At 38.6% G+C, this 21,871-nt stretch overlaps 1 protein-coding gene and 1 long non-coding RNA gene across 3 annotated transcripts in view; one reads left to right on the top strand and one right to left on the bottom strand.

Annotated features, from left to right (window-relative positions):
• zfhx3b (zinc finger homeobox 3b) overlaps nucleotides 1-21,871 on the bottom strand; it is a 224,214-nt gene that overhangs the window by 167,693 nt on the left and 34,650 nt on the right. The window contains exon 3 of one of the 2 annotated variants that reach the window (XM_032559863.1): nucleotides 14,699-14,769. The gene's annotated coding sequence lies outside the window, so the exon portion shown is untranslated. Of the gene's footprint in view, nucleotides 1-14,698; nucleotides 15,573-21,871 lie in introns of those variants that run through there. The other variant, XM_032559864.1, reaches the window with a different exon arrangement.
• LOC116718166 (uncharacterized) lies at nucleotides 10,029-11,851 on the top strand. Its single transcript, XR_004338889.1, has 2 exons — nucleotides 10,029-10,660; nucleotides 10,963-11,851. It is a non-coding gene; the product is annotated as an uncharacterized LOC116718166 (long non-coding RNA).

Here is a 21,871-nt window from a genome sequence, read left to right as displayed (position 1 = left end):
GGCAGCAGAGTTTTGCCATGTAGGTTTATCACTCATCTGGCCGGACAGACAACTTTTAACACATTGCTCGAGGCAATGGTAGTATTTTAGCAAGAAAAGAAATAATCATTGGATCGGACTTAGTGTTAGTTCTCTGCCTAAGGAGCTTTAATATTAATGTTTTTGGCTGGACACTCAGTAGTCTCTTGGCTGTGCTAGAAACCTCCTTCTACAAACTTTCCAGCTCCAAGTGTTGCAATCTGGTTCCATTTTACAGCTGGCCTTGAAATTGTAACAGAGCGCCTTTCTCTCCCGGCTCAACCGCATATTTAATCCCTGTGCTTATGTCAAACTTAATTAAAGGACCTTGTACAAAAAAATAACAAGTAAGACTTGTAGGAGAGAGAGAGAGAAATGTGGAGCATTAGGCAAAGGAGAGAGAAAAAGGGACAGAACTAGGATGGCGGAAGACGTTTGGGGAGGAATAGCTGAGATATTCAATGTGTGGATTTAGTTTGGTAAATAACCAGATAAAAAGTGCACTTTGTGTGCAAAAGTAAAGAACATATCTATGATTTTAAAAGTACAAGGCATGCACATCATGTGTCCTGAATATGATATACTGAACAACAATTAGAAGATTTTGGGTTAAAAAATAAGGACCAATAGGATGTAAACTTTCAGCTTCCAAAATCTCTTGAAGTCCCAAAATGAAAAAGAGAAAAAAAAAATGATCAAGAGATGAAATCATTCACACAGCCTTTGTGTGTACGGTTGTGCACATAAAACTATTCATTCCATAGAGGTGGAACAGCCGGAGAGTCTGTTTAGTCTGTCAGTTTAAAACTATTACCTCAAACTCTGAGAATATGAGTTGAGCCTGTCGTGCATCGACAGCGTTGAGAAGAACAAACCTTTGAAAAGTCTAAATCAATTTTTGGGGGAGTAACATAACAAACGCTTCACCGCAGCATTGAAAGGGGGGGATCTCTTTTTTTTTCACGCTTTGAAAAGCACATATTCATACAATCTTCATAAGGCAAAACAGAATAAATGCAGTATACATGAAGTCTTTTGAAAAGAGAGATGACAGGACGGGAGAAAGCAAAAAGACACGGGGATGCTCCTATACGGAGCAGACAAAACAACCAGGAAGACCATCAATGCTACAAAGGCCTGCGTTTTCTGTTGATTTTTTTACTTTTTTTTTTTCCTGCACTGCACATTTTGCACACACCTTCTCACCCACCCACCCTTTAGGCTAGGCTGTTTGGCTAAAGAGTTCCAAGCTTCCCAGACAAGACATGAGTGGCCAAGCAATGGACCAGAGGAGGGGGGAGAGGTTCCCATGCCATTGGTGCTGGAACCGGCGCGCCACCCGGAGGTATTTATAGCAGGCCAGCTCTAAAGGGCCAGGACAGAGGGCATGCTTGTTTTTCTTTCCATTCCCAAGGCACTTCTACCAGGCCTCACATGTGGGTGTTAAATATATATCCAAATACTGGGAGCAACATTGTGGGGGCACAGAACAGGATTCAGCGGGCTCTTTTGGAGCAAGAATAAAATGGGAAGAAGGGATTTAGAGAAAAGAAAGACAGGAAGACAGAGTTTTTTGTTGAGGTTGCAATATTGAAGGGATGAAGACATACAGTTCAATCCAAATATACACAGTATAAAAAGACAAACATTTTATTTTTTCACTTTGACATGAATTTAGACTAGTTTCATTTCAGTTTTTTTGTACAATTATAATAAATACCTATTAAAGATACAAAAATAATGAGATATATATGTATTTTTTTCATAAATTTACTTAAGAATTTCCCTTTTGACCTTATATGACTTTGGTGAACCAATAATTTTCCCACAAGCTTCTCGCAATGGTTTGCTGGAATTTTGGCTCATTTATCCATAGAAAGCACTTTCTGGATATACCCATGAAATAGCAAATGAAAACGTCCCATCCTGTACTGCTCGGTGGAAACGAGGCATTTGTATACTGTTACTGTTTTTTGTGTTGCTTTAGGTGCAATAGCTTCTACCTTGCAGAGGGGCCTTTCCACCAATTATAGTAAATGACTTCCTTGACAGTGTACAAAAACAGTTTCTTAACCCCCTTAGCAAAGATATTCAGAATGTATGTTGCTCTTGTGTTGATAGATTCATCTCAGTTCAATCATGTTAATCTCTGGGACAAAAAAACAGGATGATCTTCCAGGATTTTTTCTACTTGCGCCCAAATGTTTCAACGGATAAACATGACACCTTCCAGGCATCTGAAAACTGCACAAAATGATCAGTTAGATTTTTTTTAACTTTAAAGTTCTTTATTCTCTTTCTAATATCTTGTCTGATTCCTTCAGATTTTTTTCTATGATGCCACATAAGTAGCAGGAGTTGGAGGTATGACTTACATTGGCATTTAGCAAACTGACATAGGCGAAGTGAAAATTAAAACCAAGCTGAATGCATGTTATGTACAGAAGACAAAAATCCAGAAAAAATAAAGGAGGCAGTCATACCCTAATGGTATCCTAAACATAAAAATATATAATGGCATTCCCATCCATATCCTCCACTCCATGCTTTGTCTTCCTGCTTGGGAATTTCAGAGTGAGATTAGAGTATGATGAAAACAGACCCTATAAATACGCACCACTGTGATGAATATAACAGTGATTATGGGTGCAGGCATAATTAGATCAGGAAAGTAACAGACTCATTGAAGTTTGTTCCGTTTCTGTGTTTGAGAACTTCATCTTCTGTCTAATGCATGAAGAATGGCAGAGCCAACAGGAGAATGGTAATCATTTGGGTCTGTAGGAAGAGCTCTTGGGGCCTCTTCAGTGACGCTTTCTCCTGTTTTAGCTCTTTGTTCCCACACACAGCTCTGCAAAAGCCACTCTGTTCTCTGTGTTTTTAATGATTGTTTGACCAACATACAATTAATTTGGTGCCCAATAGATGCCTGTTAAAAAAAATGAAATAAGCAGGAACAATAGAATGTTCCCAATTGGGGAGTTGGGGCCAGTTCATGAATGTTTTCATCCGGTTTTCCTCATTTGATTTTTACCTCTGTCAGCAGCTCTCTCACTTTCCCAGTTTAGATCTTTAAGTTCTAAGACTTTAACAGCGTCCTGGCCAAAGCCCTAGTCCAAATCCCAAACGTACCAAGGCCATCCCACTAACTGATTGCGTCAGAAAGATTCCACAGCCGTAACCTCTATTTTTTCATACTTGTGGGAAAATAGCAGTTCATGTTTCCTTGGATGCTTCACACATTCCTCACTCTGTCTTCAGATTACAGGGCCCCTGCAGCCTGGACACTGCCAAAGCCACTCCAGAGGAGGTGTTTGGTGTATAAGAGGTGTGGCTAAATGAAAATGGAAGAGATTTTTATGTGTGTGTTTATTTAGGAGGGAGTTGCTAAGCGACATGAACTCAAAAAGGCAGTAATTACATTTCTCAAAGCCTGATGAGTGTAACAGAACTTGGACAGGAACTTTCCAGCTCATTTAAGCTCTTCGAACACAGCTGGGAGTTATAGATAACAGAACATCTGGAAGTCACAAAAATACCTCTCTGACGACTGATTCAAACTAATTCAAAAGTTGCCACATCTTGCTATGAGCGACATCCCAAAACCAAAGATTTGACAGGCCCAGTATTTCTGCTTTTGTTAAAAAAATAATAATAAACTGACAGATATAGCAGTATAGTAATTATGCCAAAACTTCATGCATTCTATATTTAGAAGCACTGCTTCATCAGATTTGGGACAAAGACTAAGGGGACATAGAAATTACATCAAACTTCTAACAAAACTGTTCCAAACTCATCATATCACGCAACCACCAGCCTCATTTTCAAAAGGCACAAGTGGCACATACGTCAACATGTAATTAACTCAACCAACAAATTCAAAGCGACACTGCTTCATTCTCACAAGCTCTCAACAGACACACTAGCAGAACTTCACAAATATGTAAAAGTTTGGTTTCATCCCAAACTCCTGACCTCAAAATTTCAAGACAAAGGTAGTTAGGTTTGATTTATGCATACCTCCACTTAGGATGAAGAGAACAGGACAGAGTTGCAGAGCAATTAATTCTGATGCTCAAAACATTATTAATAGTAATGTTTAAAACATCAAAGCCCCGGCTGACGGAGAGACGCAGCATCTTCAGTCAGGCGAGATGGAACAGATGAGCACACTGGAGTCAGTCAAGGTGAGGCACGGGGGGTGGAAATAATTTACCTCCTTGCAGATTTTCATTGAGATATCATGGAATTTGTTGACCAAAATCGGTTAATGTTTTTGTATATAGGATTTGATTTAGGAATGTACAGTCTGTTTCACATTTTCAATATTACACATCATTTTTTAATATGATGTTATGTTATTAACCAACAAATAATAGTGCAGTTTGATAGCTAGAAAGAAGTCTATTTGGAGGCACGTGGAGGGCCTGTTGCGGTGTGTTTCGAGGGTCTAGCGCAGCGCGATTTGAACCATTTAGAGAGTCTGACGAGTCGAGTTTTTTTTACAAGCATTCTCTAACAAACCTCAGAGACTTTCAAATAGTTTATATTTTTAATTTATTGGCATTGTTATATAGGATCCCAATTAAATTTTGAATTCAGTACAAAATCTTTTTCACTCCTTAAAAAGGTATTTTTGCTTTGGATCCAGTTTCCCCTCTGGGTGCAGGACACTGACCTTTTGCTAACATTTCAAACACACCTTAAAGCTAACCAGCGTTAAGACAAAACTAAGAAATTTTGACTTGCATTTCTGCTTCAATGGAAAATTTTAACTTCATCCCTAACCTCTTTATTGTGTTTCTTTATCTTTATGTTGCTACTACAGTAGTTCACTAACCTCCTCTATAAACATTCCTCTTAGTTCTTCACAGAGCAGACTGAGATTAAATTACACAGAGTCAGACTACATCTACAGATCAGGCAATTTTTGAGGGCAGATTTTAGATTTTATGTCGGGGTATTAGAGTAAAAAACATTGCCTTTTGGGATTTGTAAAGTGAATGAAACTAGTTGGTCTTGCCAGTCAATGGTCTCGCCTGCATTCGTACAATATAATGAGACATCAGGCTATTTTTGTAACATATTATAGTGGATATCATAATTTAGTAAGTAGCAAATAGTGCCTATTAGAAAAAATAAAACTGATAGTGTGCTCGACAAATCAGCAGTAAAAACCTTAAGTTTACAAGTTTGGAGTGAGACTCTCAAGGACCCCGCCTCCATCTACTGTTGCTCTGGGCAGAGGGATAAAGCTTCTCTCACTTCCACATATTCATTTACCCCCTACCATCACGCCAATTGAACCAGGGAGTCTGGGGGTAGCAAATTGATATTCACCACACATCTCCATCCCCCAGCCAAAACCATCCCCACTGGAAACATTATTTCATTACATATATTATGCATTCAGCAAAAGGGAGGTAGTGAATGTGCACTATGCAGATGCCTGCGTGTGGGTGTTGGCAAACTCAGATGTTTCCCTCTATGTATACATGACTGTGACATGTCTGTTGTGTTATTTTATTTTATTTTATTTTTTTAAAAGAGGGTGTAAAACAGATAAAATGCCCCAGGGGTCCAGAGATAATGGTACTTGATTTACTTTGTGGAAACAAAGAGAAAATATTTATTTCATACAGTTTTGTGTCAACATGAGAGAAGTGATATTTCAAGTTTTACCATGCGTGGGGGGAAAAAAAGTTTCCTACAGAGTTATGATGAATTTTCTCTGTTCATCTGAGTCTTTGCGTCCAGATGTGGATGTACAGACTGTGCCTCAAGCACAGCAGGAGATAAAGAGACACAAGAGAAAGGAAATAGACCAGAAAGAGCAGAAAGAGATGAAGATAGAGACGGGCAGATCTTACATGTGACAAGCTGCTCTTTGGGCCCAGGTCCAGATGTCACCAGAGCAGTTTTTGTTTGTTAATGTCTTGTTTTAAAAGCCCCCTTAATAGTGACTGCTGCCTTTCCATTAAGTCTTTAAGTGGCTCAACACAACATAGTCTTGTCTGATTTGAACTAGAATCAATTTAGAAAAGAAACCATTTTGCTTCTGTTTAAGCACAGCTCTGTCTGCTGTGGCATGCTGACCTTTCCAGAGGTCTGTCTTGTGCTTCTAGGCAGGGCTAAACAGAGGATATGCAGGGCTAATTAGACTGATTGACGTCAGAAGGCATGGTGGCTTGTATTTGAACCGTTTGTCAGGACTCACAACTGCATCTCTGTTAAGGACTCTCAGTCTCACAAGTCTCTCCGATTTCATTTTTGTGTGCTGAGCATAAATTCTTTCTTTGCAAATTTTTCTAGCATATGGTTTGCTTTTATTTTTCTAATCAATGCTCTCTCTTTTTTCCCTTGTGCAGAAATTGAAAAACGAAACACCTGCTTGGTGGTAAATAACACAGCTTGCTTTGGGTCGACTTCCCTTTGGGGTCTTCCTACACTTAGGGAAAGGTATCCTTTGCTCAAACTTAGAAAAGTCTGAAAATCAGATGCACTGGGTACATCAACCACACATCGTGTATTTGGATCCTCTTGAGTAAGATTCCTAATTTAGAGTCTTAAAAGAGACTTTCTGCAGGAACAACTATCTGTCTCCTTCCCCCCTGTTAGACGCTTATTGAAGATCAACCAGCCCCTCAATTGTCTACTTTACTGCAAGGCTTGTGACAATTTTTTTCATCTATCCCATGCAACCAGAAATTTTGTGATTGCACATTGACCATGGTGACACTTACCTAGAGGAGAAAAGCAAGCATTCATATGTTCACACTAGGCATGTTACATAATATTTGGAGTATTAGAAATTTGGATCCCTCTGAAGTGGACTGTACTAAACCTGTTATTTTAACCTCCCTCCACTGTCTTTCAAATTTTGTAAAAATAATGAACATCTATGGATTCACCACATTTAACAGTCATGAATGCCTTCACTACTTCAAAGTTGGTAACACTAAAAATGTATCACTGTTAAATTTTGACATTTAGATTTATAACGTATTATCAGTCATATTTTTGAATGTAGTTTATAAAATAGTATGCTTTCACTTTTGGTGAGCTCGCTACATTTTCAGTGTTTTGGGTGTTGGACATTGAAAAGGTCTGTCTTGTTGACCTTTTTGTATGATGAGAATCTGCTTTTCTGGCAATTTGGTCCTAGAAGGGTTTGTAGGTGATGTCTGACTAAAAAACATTTCATGTAAGTAGTTTCTGATAACTGGCATTACATCACTGTGGAGGGATTTGGGCCTGCTCTTCTTTGTAGAATTGTTTTAATTCAGTCACACTGGTGAATTTTCAACCATGATCAGCAAGTTTAATCATATGTCCCAGTTTCTCACACAGATTTAAGTTTGTAATTTGACTATATCACTCCAAAACCTTTTTTTATTTGTCAATACTTTTTAGGCATTTATAGATGGACCATTATTAGTGTGCTTTTGATGTCCTGCACATCTCGTACATATTTGTGCTTGACCTATGACATTAGTACAGTTAAAGTGGACTTGCTACATAAACTTTGTAAAAGTTTTAACTGCAAAAAAGAGGTATTAAAATATAAAAAAGGATGAGGAATGCTTGTCTAGTTTAAACCTGTCTATATAGAGCCACATAAAAGTGCATGCTACATGTGAACATACCAAATTTATGCATTGTCTGACTGCTGGTACAATAGCAGTACAGAATGTTGATTAAACAAATAGGTCCATTCTGTCATTCCTAACTAATGTGTATTTGAGGGAATGGAAAAAAGTCCTCTCCAAGTTGCATTAGCTTCTTCATCTCCTACCCATTTTCAGGTGGTCTTACTATGAATTTGTGGTACAGCTTCAACATTTATGTGAATGCGTAAAATGCTCTGAGAGCCGTTCAGTGGGAGGAAGTTCACCAGAGATCAGGACTTGGTCCACATTCGCCAACACTCATGCATCCAGAAAAATGTGGCATAAAGAGGGGACTGGTAGAGAGAAATCTCACCTGCAATTCAAGCGGATTACTCTGCCCTTTTATTTGCTCTCGTTTGGTTGCGGGGGGGAATGTGCTCTACTCTGACCTGGGGGCACTCATCCAATCAGCTCGCTATCTGCTGCAAGGGCCTCCATAATAGTGACATTTTTCCACCTCGTCAATAAAGTGGTGAAAGCCACCCTCCACCCGCTACTTGACCATTTAACTTCTTCCTGAAAAGGCCCTTTCTTTCTGTCTGTCTCTGTGTCTGACTGAAATCAATAAAGGCAGAGCAAGGAAAGAGGACGATCCAACAGCTGCATTAACTGGTGGTCTTGACTGTGGTATAAAGTGGGCTGCTGGCAGTGGAGAGTGGGAAGCTCCAGCCTCTCATTCATCCCATGGTGCAAGAATTCTGCTTGTGATCTACACTATATGTTGTAATTTTGTAAAGCAGTGGAGACTCTGAAAAAAAACATTTGTTAAAGTCTCAACAGACATGAAGGGTCTCACTCACATACACACACGCACGCCCACATGCAAGTGAGTGACAATGAATAAAAAAAAAGACAATTTTAAAATATTCATGCAGAGAAAAAGGTGACAATTGTATGCAAAAACACATTAGCACATATATAAACTCTGCAGTCTCTAATGATCATTGCTTGCCATGACTCATTTAGCAGCTGCATCCACACATCACGACATGTCTGCAGTGATTGACATAATGGCATCAGAGTGAGAACAAAATGTCTTCCAATAAAGGAGCAGGAGGGAGAAAATGAGAGAGATGGGTTACAACTCTGCCCGTGCTGAAATGAGTGTAGTGCTTTGTTTGGTTATGCTGTCTGAGCTGAAATTGATTTCTGTGAGAAGCATGCACCAAAGAGCCTCTGCTTTCAGATGAAATAAATAACATACTCTTGTGAAGATGGGAGGGGGGGTATGTGGAAGAAGGAACAGAAGGTGGAAAATGGGATCAGGGAGGAAGGCAAGAAACAAAGATGGATGGGGTCAAAATGATTTTATGAGGGGAAAGAAAAGCTGGGATGGAAAAAATGGAAGGAAATGTCTAAATGTGCCATACTGAATTTCATGTCTTCAGTCTAGTGCAGCACTGAGGAGACACAGACTGGGAGACATCTGGAGTAGAGGAGGATAACAGCCACATGCCGCTCTCCAACCACAGACAACATGATGAGGGATTAAACTTCATTGCAACATGTTATGGTAATGAATGGTCTGTGGCCAGTTCTGTACGTGTTAGAGTAATCACCACTTTGCAGTATGTGTGAGTGACACTTTTTGGATGTGCTCGCAAATGCTTGTGTCTGCCTAAGCAAGTGTGGACATAATATGGTTCCCTACAAGTTGGCCAAAGCAGAAACATACAAATTAAAACATGCAACATTTAAGCAGTTGGTGTAGCATGCAGTATCTCTCATAATTTGTTGAACATTGTCTATTAATAGAAGACGGGCAGGACCAGACCTTGTGGTCTGAGCCAGCGTCTGGGCATCTGGGTCTTGGATTGGTGCCAGAGAGGGAGGAGAGCAGGCGCAGTCAGACGTCCCAGAGTGGTGAGGTTGACTCTGGGTCACACTGGCTGCCTGGCCTTATGGCTCACAGATGTTCATCTGCTTCAACAAGAGTTGTGTTTCTGGAAAACTTTACACCATGTTGTGCTGCATGCTGGAATAATCTCCTCTGTTTAATGAAGATCTCATAGATCATCGATCAACAAGACATGAGCAAAAGCACGTTTGTGGATTACAAAGTCTCCCGAAAGCAATGAATCTGCCACGCAGTTGCGCAGAGCTGAAGTGTTGTGGTGTTCGAGTCGCTTGCCCCGTCAATCTTTCCCAAGCAAAGTGACAGATTGTTATTGCTGTACAACAGAGCACAGGAGGAGGTTGTAGGGAGTGGGGGATCAAGGCAGGTACAAAATTTCTGGGGTGGTCATGACAGAAAGAATGGGCAGTAATCAGAGTACTGCAGAACGTATCCTCTTAATTTGGGTTTTCTATATTTTTTTTCTCAGAGAAAAGCAGAGGTACAACATGAATCAATAAATTAAAGTCCCTTGCTGCTTCCTAAATTAATCTACTGTACAAAGAGTGGGAGCAGGTGATATTACTTTGCAGGCAGAGTGAAATGACTCATATTAAACTGCTGATCAAAACATTTGCAGTCTAGAAAGTGTTGTTGAATCTAAGAAGAGTTGTTGTGCACTAAGCAAAGATATAAAAAACTGGCAAAATGTGCCAGTCTTATCCTTCGCATGGCACAAGACAGGCAGCCAATCAGATGTGTGCAAGCTCTCTTGCAGGCGAATGATATGGAATGTTGGCTGTCTTGTGGCCCCGCCTTCCGTCCCCACTGAACTGCTGTTGCCCATAATGATTTTATAAACATTTTGCCAGCAGATCAATACCTGTATTGATCAGGCATTGTGAGAGTGATCCGTCTAAAACCCAGAACAGCCTAGAGCTCAGAGGTGGGAGGAGCAAAAGAGAGAGGCTGCATAGAGGATGGCAAAGGAGAGCGAGTCTGCAACCACAGTGAAAAGGAAAAGAGGTGGAAGGTTGGAAGAGACTGAGGGAGAGGCGGACGCAGAGATGGAAGCAGGTGAGGATGCAGATTTCGGAAAACGCTGCTAGGCCGTTGGGACTAAGGAAAACAAATGGTAATTGCTTTCTCATTAACAAAGGGGAGGGAGCGACGGCAACTGATGACAGTTTCGAGACAGTGAATGATGACAGAAAAAGTGGGAATAACTTTGTAAAATTCCTGCTCTAGTTCAGGCCTGTTATAGCATGTAACACAAACAGGTACGCTACTGCATGTGCATGACTGCATGAGGTCAAATGAGATTGCTTTCCATAAATTTGTGTGGGATGATAAGATGATAAGTGATGATAATATAAACAAATTCATAGAGGTTTATGTCTAAGTACAGCTTGATTTTTGTTTTTCTGTTATTCCTAGAAAGAAACTCTTGAAGAAGAGACGGAGGCATCTGAGAGCACACAATCTAATTGCTGCAAAATGATCAAAACTTACATTTCCTGAAACATCCTTAACATTCAGGAGAGGAATAATTCCACATCATCATTATGGAAGAAGAACTGCAAAAGCATGTAAAGGCGATGTTAATACCAAAAGACAAACATGGCAGTATGAAGACCATCTTCAACATACAGGATTGCTGCCGCTTTGTAAACACGTGGATGGCTGGCTTTTTGGATTACTTTTTACTGTCTGGGAATTCACTAAATTGGATGATTGCTTTACATTTAAAACACAAGTAGGAGATTTACTGAAGCGATGACTCACTGGATGACTCAACACAAGTACAAGGCCACAATCTGCCCTGCGCTGGAGGACAAGTCAAAAGCTTTTGCTGTGATTCCCTCGTGCTGTGGGGAAATCAAGTTTCATTGATTGGTTTTTAAATAAGATGTGTTGTGCATAAATGAGGATCTGAAGGAAGATGAATTCCTCAAACGAACTGTAGGGAAAGACCTTGATGCACATGAACTCATGTGCTCTGGAGACTAGTGTGGAAGCACTCAATGAAAAGGCCTGATGGCTCATGCCTCTCTGACCAAGCTAAAAAAAAAAAAAAAAAAAAAAGGACGTTGGCTTATCAAGGCTTATTAAGGGCAAGAGACACTTGTAAACAATTTTCCTAATGAATTAACAAAAAACACACATTGCACATCTCAGAGGATAAAGGATTTATGGTGACTTTTAAATTTTGATAAAATTTTATCAGCTGACCTTTTGATACAAATGATGCATTATTGTGAGCCAAAAGGAAAAGGATAGAAAGACTACACAAATAAAAATCTGAGAACTACGGTGTGTATTTGAATTCAGTTTTGCTTTTCAGTAATTTTAAAACAGCCCTCTACAGCCAGAGTATTGGTTATGATTAAGCTCATTGATGTGTAAGAATGCCTTAGTCAAAATCCTATAATCAAGTGAGATGCTAAGCATAAAAGTTGCTACACATGCAACTTAGATTAGACTTAATTTGCTAAGAGATTGCAAACACACCAGAAATAACTTAAAACTGTATTTGCAGTAAGTTTATGTTATTGTTCTGCTACAAAGTGAATATACACAAAGGTTTCAGGTCTTTTGCAGCCACTAAAGAGATTTACCTTCCAGGACTACTTAGCTCTATCAATCAACCCTTTAAATATCATTAGGTGTGTAGTAAAACATACCCACAGCATTATGCTGCTATGACAATGTTTTACAACCCTTCACCCCACCCCAAGCAATTTTCAATGCCTTCTTCAAGGCTTGTGGCAGTCAGCAAGGGAGACTTCCTTCCATTAACAATTGCTTACTTTCTGCCACTCTTTCATAAAGACCAGACTTGTAGAGTGCACAAAGAACAAGAGTCCTGGCTGTTATTCTGAGCAGTAGATGTCTGCGACTTCTCCAAAGTTTCTATGCTTCTCTGAATAATGTTCTCTCATTGGTGGATGGGTTTCAATTACACATGTAGCATAACATTTCCAATTGAAAAGACTATATTGGGGGTTTCTGAAGGAATATGGAACCGATTTTTATTAATTGCATCAACGTAAAAAGAACCGAATAGAATGTTTTCTATACTTTTAGTTATATTTTTATTTATGAAAACACTTCCCTTCTACTTCGGCACTACATTGTTTTGGGTTATCACAAAGTTAACTGAGGACTGTGGTTATAATGAGGAATATGTAATTCCACCAATTCCTCCCATTCATTTATAAACATTGGTTGTTCTTATTTAACAGGCATAAAGCTTAAATAGATTATGCCTTCTAGACAACAGCAAGATTAGTAAGAACTCCATTGTTTTGCAACATATGCAATGTTCTGAGAGTCAAACATTTTCCAGACATTCAAAACAAATTTCATTAAAACCTAAATGTAAGTGAATAATAATGCAAAAGTATTGTTTTCCAGTGAGAGGTAGGATGCAATAGTTTATTTAAATTCAGATCTTGAGCTGAAGTTTAAGTCAGGTACATAGAAAATGAGGCACAAGAATCAGTAAGTAGAAGATGTAGAAGCTGAATCTGAAGTTAGGACAAGTAATTAACACCTTGGCTTTGTTTGATCAATGCACAAATTATGAATCATGAAAGTATATAACTAAAATTATGGTTACATGATAAATTGCACAAAACTTTTAGATACTATAGCAACATTATTAGAACAAGTGAAAGAAAAGGTTGAAGAAAAAGGATGTACCTTTCTGTGCAAAGTATTGTGTTTTATTGGGTCAAGTGTTATTTATTCCCTGCAGTATTGTATACATTAAAATTAGAGAATTATATCACTGCATAATATAATAACAGTAATATTGATGCAATGCAAAATCTCAACTGTCTACCTATCAAAGAAAAAGTTCAACTAAATGGGTACGTTTTATTTTTTTCACAATGTAGTATAACAATAAAGTGCCATTCTTGTTTTAAGAGCTTTCTTAAGGTGAACAAACATAAGCTCTTCTTTTCATTTTTCATTATATTGCCAAGTCTAACAAACGTCTTAGCAGGTATATGAGCCACCTGCAATTAATGTTTTCACTGGTTAAGGTCACCAGACGATTGCTCAAAATCCCTAAAAACATTACTCTAAAAATTTAATTAAAGTATTCTTGATTTTTTTAAAAAGTCAATAAATAGTTTGACTAATTAAAATTGAAGTGTATAAAACAAGTCTGAAATACTTAATTACCCTCCCCCCCGTCGAAGCATAGAAAAAGCTATAATCAATATCTTCCTTTGCATCTTGTTTTATCATGATTGACATTGCCTCTCATTGTGGCCAGTGCATGAATTATTATATAAAAAGTATTCGACAACAGTTTTGACCCCTAGAACAAAACATTGTGTTACTGATCATGATTTGCCCTTTATACACATTGGTAATCCTATTGTCTACAACAGCTTAATTACACAAAGATAAACTCATGAGCATTATCACCTCACTCAAAGACTTAATTCATGTGCTATCAAGGCAAAATTTGCGCACTAAGTCGTTTTCATCTTTCCATTCATTCTTTTGATTAATTCCTTCTGTCAAAAACAAACCTTTGGATGAGTGCCAAACATCAAATTAGGGTATTCATTAGACACATCAAACATAAATTACTATTCAATTAACAAGCCAGTCGAGCTGAACTAATCAACTAATTAGGCCATGTGTGTACACAGAAAAGCTAACAAAAGCACATGAGTCCCCTGGGAAAGCAGTAAAACCCAGAAGAAGAATGACAGCAAGGATGAAAAGCTACTGGTTTGAGAGGGAAAAGGAGAAAGCCACTAGACACTTGGCGCGCGGTTAAGCTGTTTAGCTCCTCTAATCATAAACTTTATTGTGTTGATGCATTACTTTGATCAGTTTCAAACTGATAAGTCAAATTGACTTGCAAAGCACATTAAAAAAAACACACATAGCAGAAAAGCTGTGCTTAACCCAAGTTAACATTAAGATTTCAAAGAAAATTTTCTGATAATAGGAACAGATTATTTTTTCTTATTATTTTTAGGTTCACAGCAGAAAATACTGCATAATTCCACATAGCAAAAACAACAAGGTAATGTCTTATTGTTATGACAGTGGTTCAAATACTATCTGACAGAGAATGCTCAAAGAACTGGGAGATTATTCTATTCACTCTGTGTCAGAGATGGTCTGTCTGTTCCAAACATACCTTTGGTCCAAAGCAGCTCGAGCAGGCCAGGCTGTTCAAATATTGTCTTCACACACTGACCAGGCTGCAACCTAAAGGGGAAACAAACACACAATATGCATGCATTTATGCACGGAACATAGCCTGACTAATACTGTTAATCATTATTGTACCATTTGTTGGAGAATATAAAAACACAGTCTGGAGTCACACCCTTTGGACCAAAAATGTGATTAAGATACAAACTGACTGAGACAGTTCTCCCCATTCCACCCATCATATCTAAATGTCTAAGGTCTGCTGGAGCTCCACTAAAGGCCAAAGGCGGCTGTCGAAAGGAGCACACCATTATTGTACCAGTAAATGTCAGTACAGCCCCATCTAATTGTGCCATTACTAATTCATGTTTATTAATGCTGTGATGTATGATGGCTCCACAGACAGACTGAGTTTGTCTGTGCTTGTCATGTAGAGCTTACTGTTTGCTGGTGACGGCTGCAGGGAGAGTAACTGTTGGGCTGGGTGGTGGGTGTGGGGTAGAGGGAGCATGAGAGCAGCAGTGCCAAGTGGTGTGTGACTCAAGCATGAAGGCAGTTGACTGATGTTGCCGGTGCCTTTTGCTGGCCTAGTGCCAGGGTCTCCAGGTCCCCAGGTCCCTTGTGTCCCAGCCGCTCAGTACCCCAGAGCCTCTAGGCAGGAACAACAGTTATTGTTTTCATTGCCGACCAATTAGCAACACTTACGCCTTATTTAGTCATGCTCTAATGTGGGCTAATTAGCTCACATTAGTGCTTGACGACATTAGAGCATCACCTTGTCCCTCACACCAACACCAGGCGTCATCTGGGGAAGAGTGGGGGAATGTGAGGGAAGAGGAGGCGGTGGAAACGGTCGGAACATGAGGGGAGGTGGGGCTGAGCTGGAAGGATTACAAGAGCACCAACCCAGCTCTGTGGATCAGCACTTTTTAAGAGATCTTCAGGGGCCTGTTGGCTGAACACATAGCAGGAGAAAAGGGCAAATACAGCCCAGTTACACTTTTATAGAATGCTTTGTGGAAAAACACCCCAGACACACACCTTGGTCTGGCAGCTCGGTTTGTCATATGGCTCAGGGGGCTCCACTGGCCTATCACATGACCGTTGCAATGACCTTAAAGGGCAGCTTCCTCAACAAGCTCCGGCCACTCCCACTGGCTGAACTGTTCAGTGCAAAATATAGCTAGGGTCACTGCATAATGTGATGCATCGAGCCTTCAGGGTGGATATTAAAGCAAAAAAAAAAAAAAACATCATCAACATAGAGCAGAAACCAGGCCAGAAAGATGCAAGCTGACAAGCAGGATATAAAACTGTACTGTGATTTGAGGAATATGAAACTAAATGTTTATGCTGTGTTATTAATAAGGTACTATATCAGAATTACCTCTATTATGAGCTTCCAATGAAGTGAAGAAAAATAACTAAAGCCATGCTTATTCTAATGATCAAAGAATCATTTTATAAAAGCTAAAGCAATGCATAGTGTTACAACTGTAGCTCAGTGAGAACATGTGAGAAGATAAAGGTCAAAGATAGGTTCAACTTCATTTCAGCATCCTATACATATGTATAAACAAAATCCATCAATCTTTTCTGGTTGGAGGGGTATAAAGAAAATTTGAATTCTTAAATATTAAAAACAGAATGAGAAAATATATACACCATATGTCTGATCTGGAAACACAGACACACACACGCACGCACGCGCACCCCCCACGCACCCACACACAAAAACCCACTGATGCAAGGGATCCCAGGCATAATTTTTTGTGCTTAGCATTTGACTGGTGGCTACACTCCAATCATTGCAGCAGTGGGTCTCCTCATCATCTACAACTGCTAAGCAAAGGCGGGGTTATAAATGAAATATCACTTTCCATTTTATCTCCGGGGGGCAAAGGGATGCTCTGAGCCAATCAGAACCTTACGAGCCAACCCCTGACCTTTTTCATCTCAATATGACTACCATTATCTTGCTGAAAATTAGACACATCTCACTATTGTTCACTACCAATAGGGGGGACAGTAGTGGAGGTTATTTAAAGATAAATGCTTAAGTGCTCATGATCCATGCAGTAATCACACACCAGAGTTCGTGGTAGAATGTAGCATGCAGTCTGATTGGATGAGGTAGATGTGCACCAACAAGGCTTTGTTGTGATGCTTTAATGGTGAATGTTCAGCATGTAAGTAGCTCTTTATTTGGCTGGTAAACCCATCTGGCAGGAAGGTTTCTGAGAACAATTTTGCATCACGATGAGCAATTAAAAAAACAGCTTAAATGCTCAATTTAAGCTCACTTTAGAAAAGAAAGTCAGGTAGTTATACAACCTTGATTTCACTGGTCTCCATAGGCAACTGGTTCACTGCTGGCTCACTTATAAAAATGAGCAATGAGAGAGATAATGTCCTCCGAGTAACAAAGGCATTAGGTGACAAACATGAATAGAACTCTGAAAAGCTGAAATTACATGACAACATGAGACTTGTGGATGTAAAAAAATGGTTGAGTATTAGGCTTTTTATAATCTCCAGTGGTAGAAAAAACTTTTTAACCTTGTTTATGTTGATGCTTTGAATGGCCAATGGAATGTGTACCAGCCAAGTGAAATACTCAATTTGGTTTTTATGGAGGCTTGTGGATCTGTGATTTCTAAAGTATGCATTCGAGCATATAGTCAAAGTTAAATGAAATAACATCCCCTTTAAATTCAATGATTTCATATCATTGTAACAATAAAGTTTATGAATTGAAATGCTAGAAATGATGCCCAATATACCTTTTCTTTACAATGATTGTATAAATTTACAAAGAGTGTTTCAGGATTCTCATACAGTATGCTTTACATATGGGAATTTACCATGGACTATTATCCTAAACAAAGATATAAAGCTGTGGGTGAAATATGTATAAAATAATCTCATAAAATTATTCCCTGCAGTCAAGCTTCTATAGTCTATTGGTAATTGTTTTGGGAAACAATGTAGTTTCCCCCCCCCAAAAAAAATAGCCTACATAATAATGATTTTCTGATTACAAATTTGCTATGACCATTAAGTATTTTTCTGTCATTTTCAATATTTTAATCAGATGTATCAATACATACTACATATATAGTAGTAAGAAAGAGTAAGTTTATCCTCAGAAGCGGGCTTGACATCATACTTGTATCTAACACTGACTTTAAGAAAAGTCAGTTCTGATTTCATCAGTAAAATTCTTTTTTTATTATTTCACCAAATATTAGTGGATTTGCTATTGAGCCCAAAATTATTCATACTCATGCTAGATTTAGATTTTAAGTAATATTTTTATTTCAACTGGAAGTAATTCTAACAATTTGTTTGATATTGTCCGGCAAGAGCCCTGACTGAATTTGACAGAAGACGTGTTTTAGTTTTAATGGCAAAAAGGTTTTCCGATCTAAAATACTGAGAACTCATAACCTAAAGTATAGTGTGGATGTACCATTGAAGACATGCTAAAAGCTAGTTAACAATTATAAGAATAGTAAAATTGCTGTGATGAAAAATATCAACTAATTATTGAGAAAATTGTGAATATTTTTTGAAATGTCATTTTTTTATCAAATGTAAATAAAACAGCTTTTTTTCAAAACTCACTTTTGCATTGTTTTACTGGAAATGACAAAGTCATTTCCATGAAACCTGCCTGTCTCATTTCCAGTGGCAAAGTTCTTGGCTGAATGAAAATAATTTTACATCTAAATTTGTCAGAGATATGAATATTTTTAGCTTAAATTATAAATGTAGGCTGACTTTTTTCTACAATGTTTTTTTTTTGTCGTAAATTGGCGATTTCTGCTCTCAGGATAACTATGCCTTTCACCTTCCATCTGCTGTCATGTTCCTTCTACTGAAAATATCACTCCTGTCTGTACCACATAAGTCCTTAGGGAGCCTTATTATTTCAAGAGCTTGGTTTAAAACTACATGTTGTCAGTTAAACTACAGACTCACCAAGTTTATTTGGCAAGGTCCTGCGCACTGCCCAAACGTGTCTAACTTACTTCATCCATTTCTGTGGGCATGAACATAATGCATCTTCATATACACCTTTAGAGTCAGCTGCAGGTTTACAAGTAATTGTTAAGGTTCTCAAGACTTAATTTGCATCAATGCATGCATAATGCTCAAGAGGGTCACAGGATAGTTCTTTTTCAAATGTTATATTTCCATGATTGGTTCATTCTCTCCATTTCCTGTTCATTGTGTGCAAGCAACCTCTATTGTCTGTGGGTAGATTCTGCTCAGCCCTCAGAGGGGCCATCCCCAGGGAATGCCGCATCTTTTATTAATCAGGGCCGCTGCACCACAGTCCTGCTTATCTAATTTAGCAGCCTGCCTTGATACAACTATGTTGGACTTGGTGTAGGAAGAACGGGACAGAGGTGTGGGGGTGCAGCAGGGTGTGGATAGAATGGGGGTTGGGGTGCTACCTTTGGATTTTCCGTATTGTGGCAGGGATGCTGGGGGTAAGGGGCGGTGGGGGTGTACCGAAGGGAGGTAGTGACTTATCAGACACCTCGTCACCAAGTTTTAGGACTGAATCACAATACAGCAAATTACCTTCTGCTGACAAGAAAAAATGAGCACGGCCCCCATACAACAAAAATAGGATTGTCAGGAAGAGGTGACACATTGATTGCTTAGTATGCGCATCTAGAAAGCTGGGGTTCAGAGGCGTCCTTCCTATATATATGTAGAAGAGGCTCAGCAGTGCACAGCACAGCCATAACGGGGAATGAGAAATTGAAATGCCATGTTAGATTGGAGTCTCTTCCTCGAGCCAATCTTTCTAGTCTAGCCAAGGCTGGCCTATATTAGTCCACTATATCATAGTACAAACCTTTGACTTTTAGTAAATAAACCTAAACCTACAAAACATAAAACAATTTGATGCTAGGCGATAGTATAATCTACTTGAACATGATTCGGTGTGCTGTATGAATTACAATATTTTTAAGCTCAGAATTTTTCTTTTCTGGCTGATCCTCCTCCCCTTTCTCCTCTCATGTGTGTCATGGCTCAGATGAATCAGTGTCACCGGTGTTGAGAGCACTTACTGTCAACCCTTGCGCCCCAGGCTACAGCACTGATGGACACAAACTATAAAATATCAGCCCCCTGGGGACACATCGCTCAAGCACTGCCCCACAGCCCCGAGGGGGTGGGATCTGGTCAGTGTGTATGTATTTTGGTGAGGGTGTTGAGGAAGCAATATGCCAATGTGTTTGTCTGTTTTTCTGATGTGATCGCCTAATTATGACCTAAATGGGTGTAATCGTTGGGATGCTTTCCCGCATCGTTTCTGTGACAGAGTTAAAAGCACAGTGAATGAAGAGGAAATTATTTACAGTGTACAGAGTAAAGCTAGCATGTTGTTTTATCATTGTTCTGTTTATCTGACTGGATAAATGCAATTTAAAATTCAAGAAATAGCACCGTTACTTGTTTTGTGTATCACAGAAAAAGAGAAACCCTCATTTCAACTAAAGTCCTACAACCACTCAAAAAATGTGAGGCAACTGTATGGAAAAGTCACCAAAGAGTCAATAAAATTGGCTGTATCAGCTGATAAGTGGTAAAAATATCCTTCTCCAAGGAAAAAAAACAACTAAGATTTAAACTAAATGACATGAAAGGAAAATCAGAAATAGTAAAATAAAAATGTTTGTCTTCCTCAGGTCACCTGGGCGACTGATTCCTTTTTATTTACAACTCTGCAAGTTTATATCTGTCAGTGTGAAATTCAGTCGTGTGCTTAGCTGCATTTATATGAAATACTGTCCCTTGCAGAAGTATTCACACGACGGATTTTCTTTTGCATTTCGGCACATCACAAGAGGAAGGAAATACAACTAGAAAGTTGAGGAGAAATTCTACATAGTTGTCTACATTTTTTGTAAATAAAATCTGAAAAATATGATGTGAATTTGTATTCATAACTCCTGAGTCAACACTTTGTAGAATCACCTTTTACTGCATTTATAGAAAAGTGTTTTGGGATATGTCTGCCAGTTTGTGTCAGAGATAAACTTTAAAATAACTGATGTTCATTCAGGTTATAGGACGAGCATATGTAAAAATCTAATCCAAGTGTTGCTACAAATTTCCCCCGTTTCTTTAGGTCTGAACTTTGACCGGGCTACTCAAGCAAAATAATATTCTTTAATCTAAGCAATTTATTGTACAACTTACTTTGCGTTTACAGTCAATGTCTTGCTGAACCTGGGCAAACCTTTACTCAGATCCAAAGTGTTCCACAGCCTCTAACAGGATTGCCATGCATTTAATCCACATCCCTCTCCCTGATAAACTCAGGTGTAGATCTTTGCAGCTCCAACATGAGCTCCTTGGCTGCATCTGTAATTATGTTATTTTATCTTTTTATTTTAAACTTTATTTTACCTGGTAAGTGACTGAGAACAAATCATAATTTTCAAAAATGACCTAGCCTGGAAGCATCAAAAGATTGCAAAGTAGATCATAAAGCAGAAAACATAATAAATTAAATAATTAAAAAAACACACATAAGCAAATTCATATTAACTAAGCATACAACATATATAAGAAAAAGCAGGTACAATGATCACATACTGTGGATTAATTATGGCTAAACTTTTGAGGCCTTCACCGAACATCTGTGCTCATTAAAACATTAAATAACAGGCGGGTAGACAAGTTAGGTGATTTCTGAAACCATTGAGCTGCACTGGATATTATTTAAGGGAAATCAGAAAAAAAAGCATCCCCCACTTTACATAAATCAATTTGTAAAAGTTACAGGAAATTCGTATCCATTTTCTTCCACGTCAAAATCCTGCTCTACTTTTAAAAATGTTTAAGTGGTATGACTATTTTACACAAAAAAAACTGCTGATGAAACTAACAGTTTTAACACAATTTTCGGTTTCATGAGATTGAACATTTAAGATAAAAGGAAACCAAAATTCATCTCTTAACATGTCTTTGACCTATCTTTTAATACTGACTATTCATTTATACCACCTCTGTGGCTGCTTCATTCAACTAACAACATTAATAAGGCTCCTATAAGATTCAAGGACAAGATTATAATAGAGAAAATGAAACAAGGAACTGAATAGTTAACTGGAGACTGGTGGTGCTT

This window comes from Xiphophorus hellerii, chromosome 4 (assembly GCF_003331165.1).
Source record: "Xiphophorus hellerii strain 12219 chromosome 4, Xiphophorus_hellerii-4.1, whole genome shotgun sequence".
Lineage (NCBI taxonomy): Eukaryota > Metazoa > Chordata > Actinopteri > Cyprinodontiformes > Poeciliidae > Xiphophorus > Xiphophorus hellerii.
This window is presented reverse-complemented; position numbering and strand designations above follow the sequence as displayed.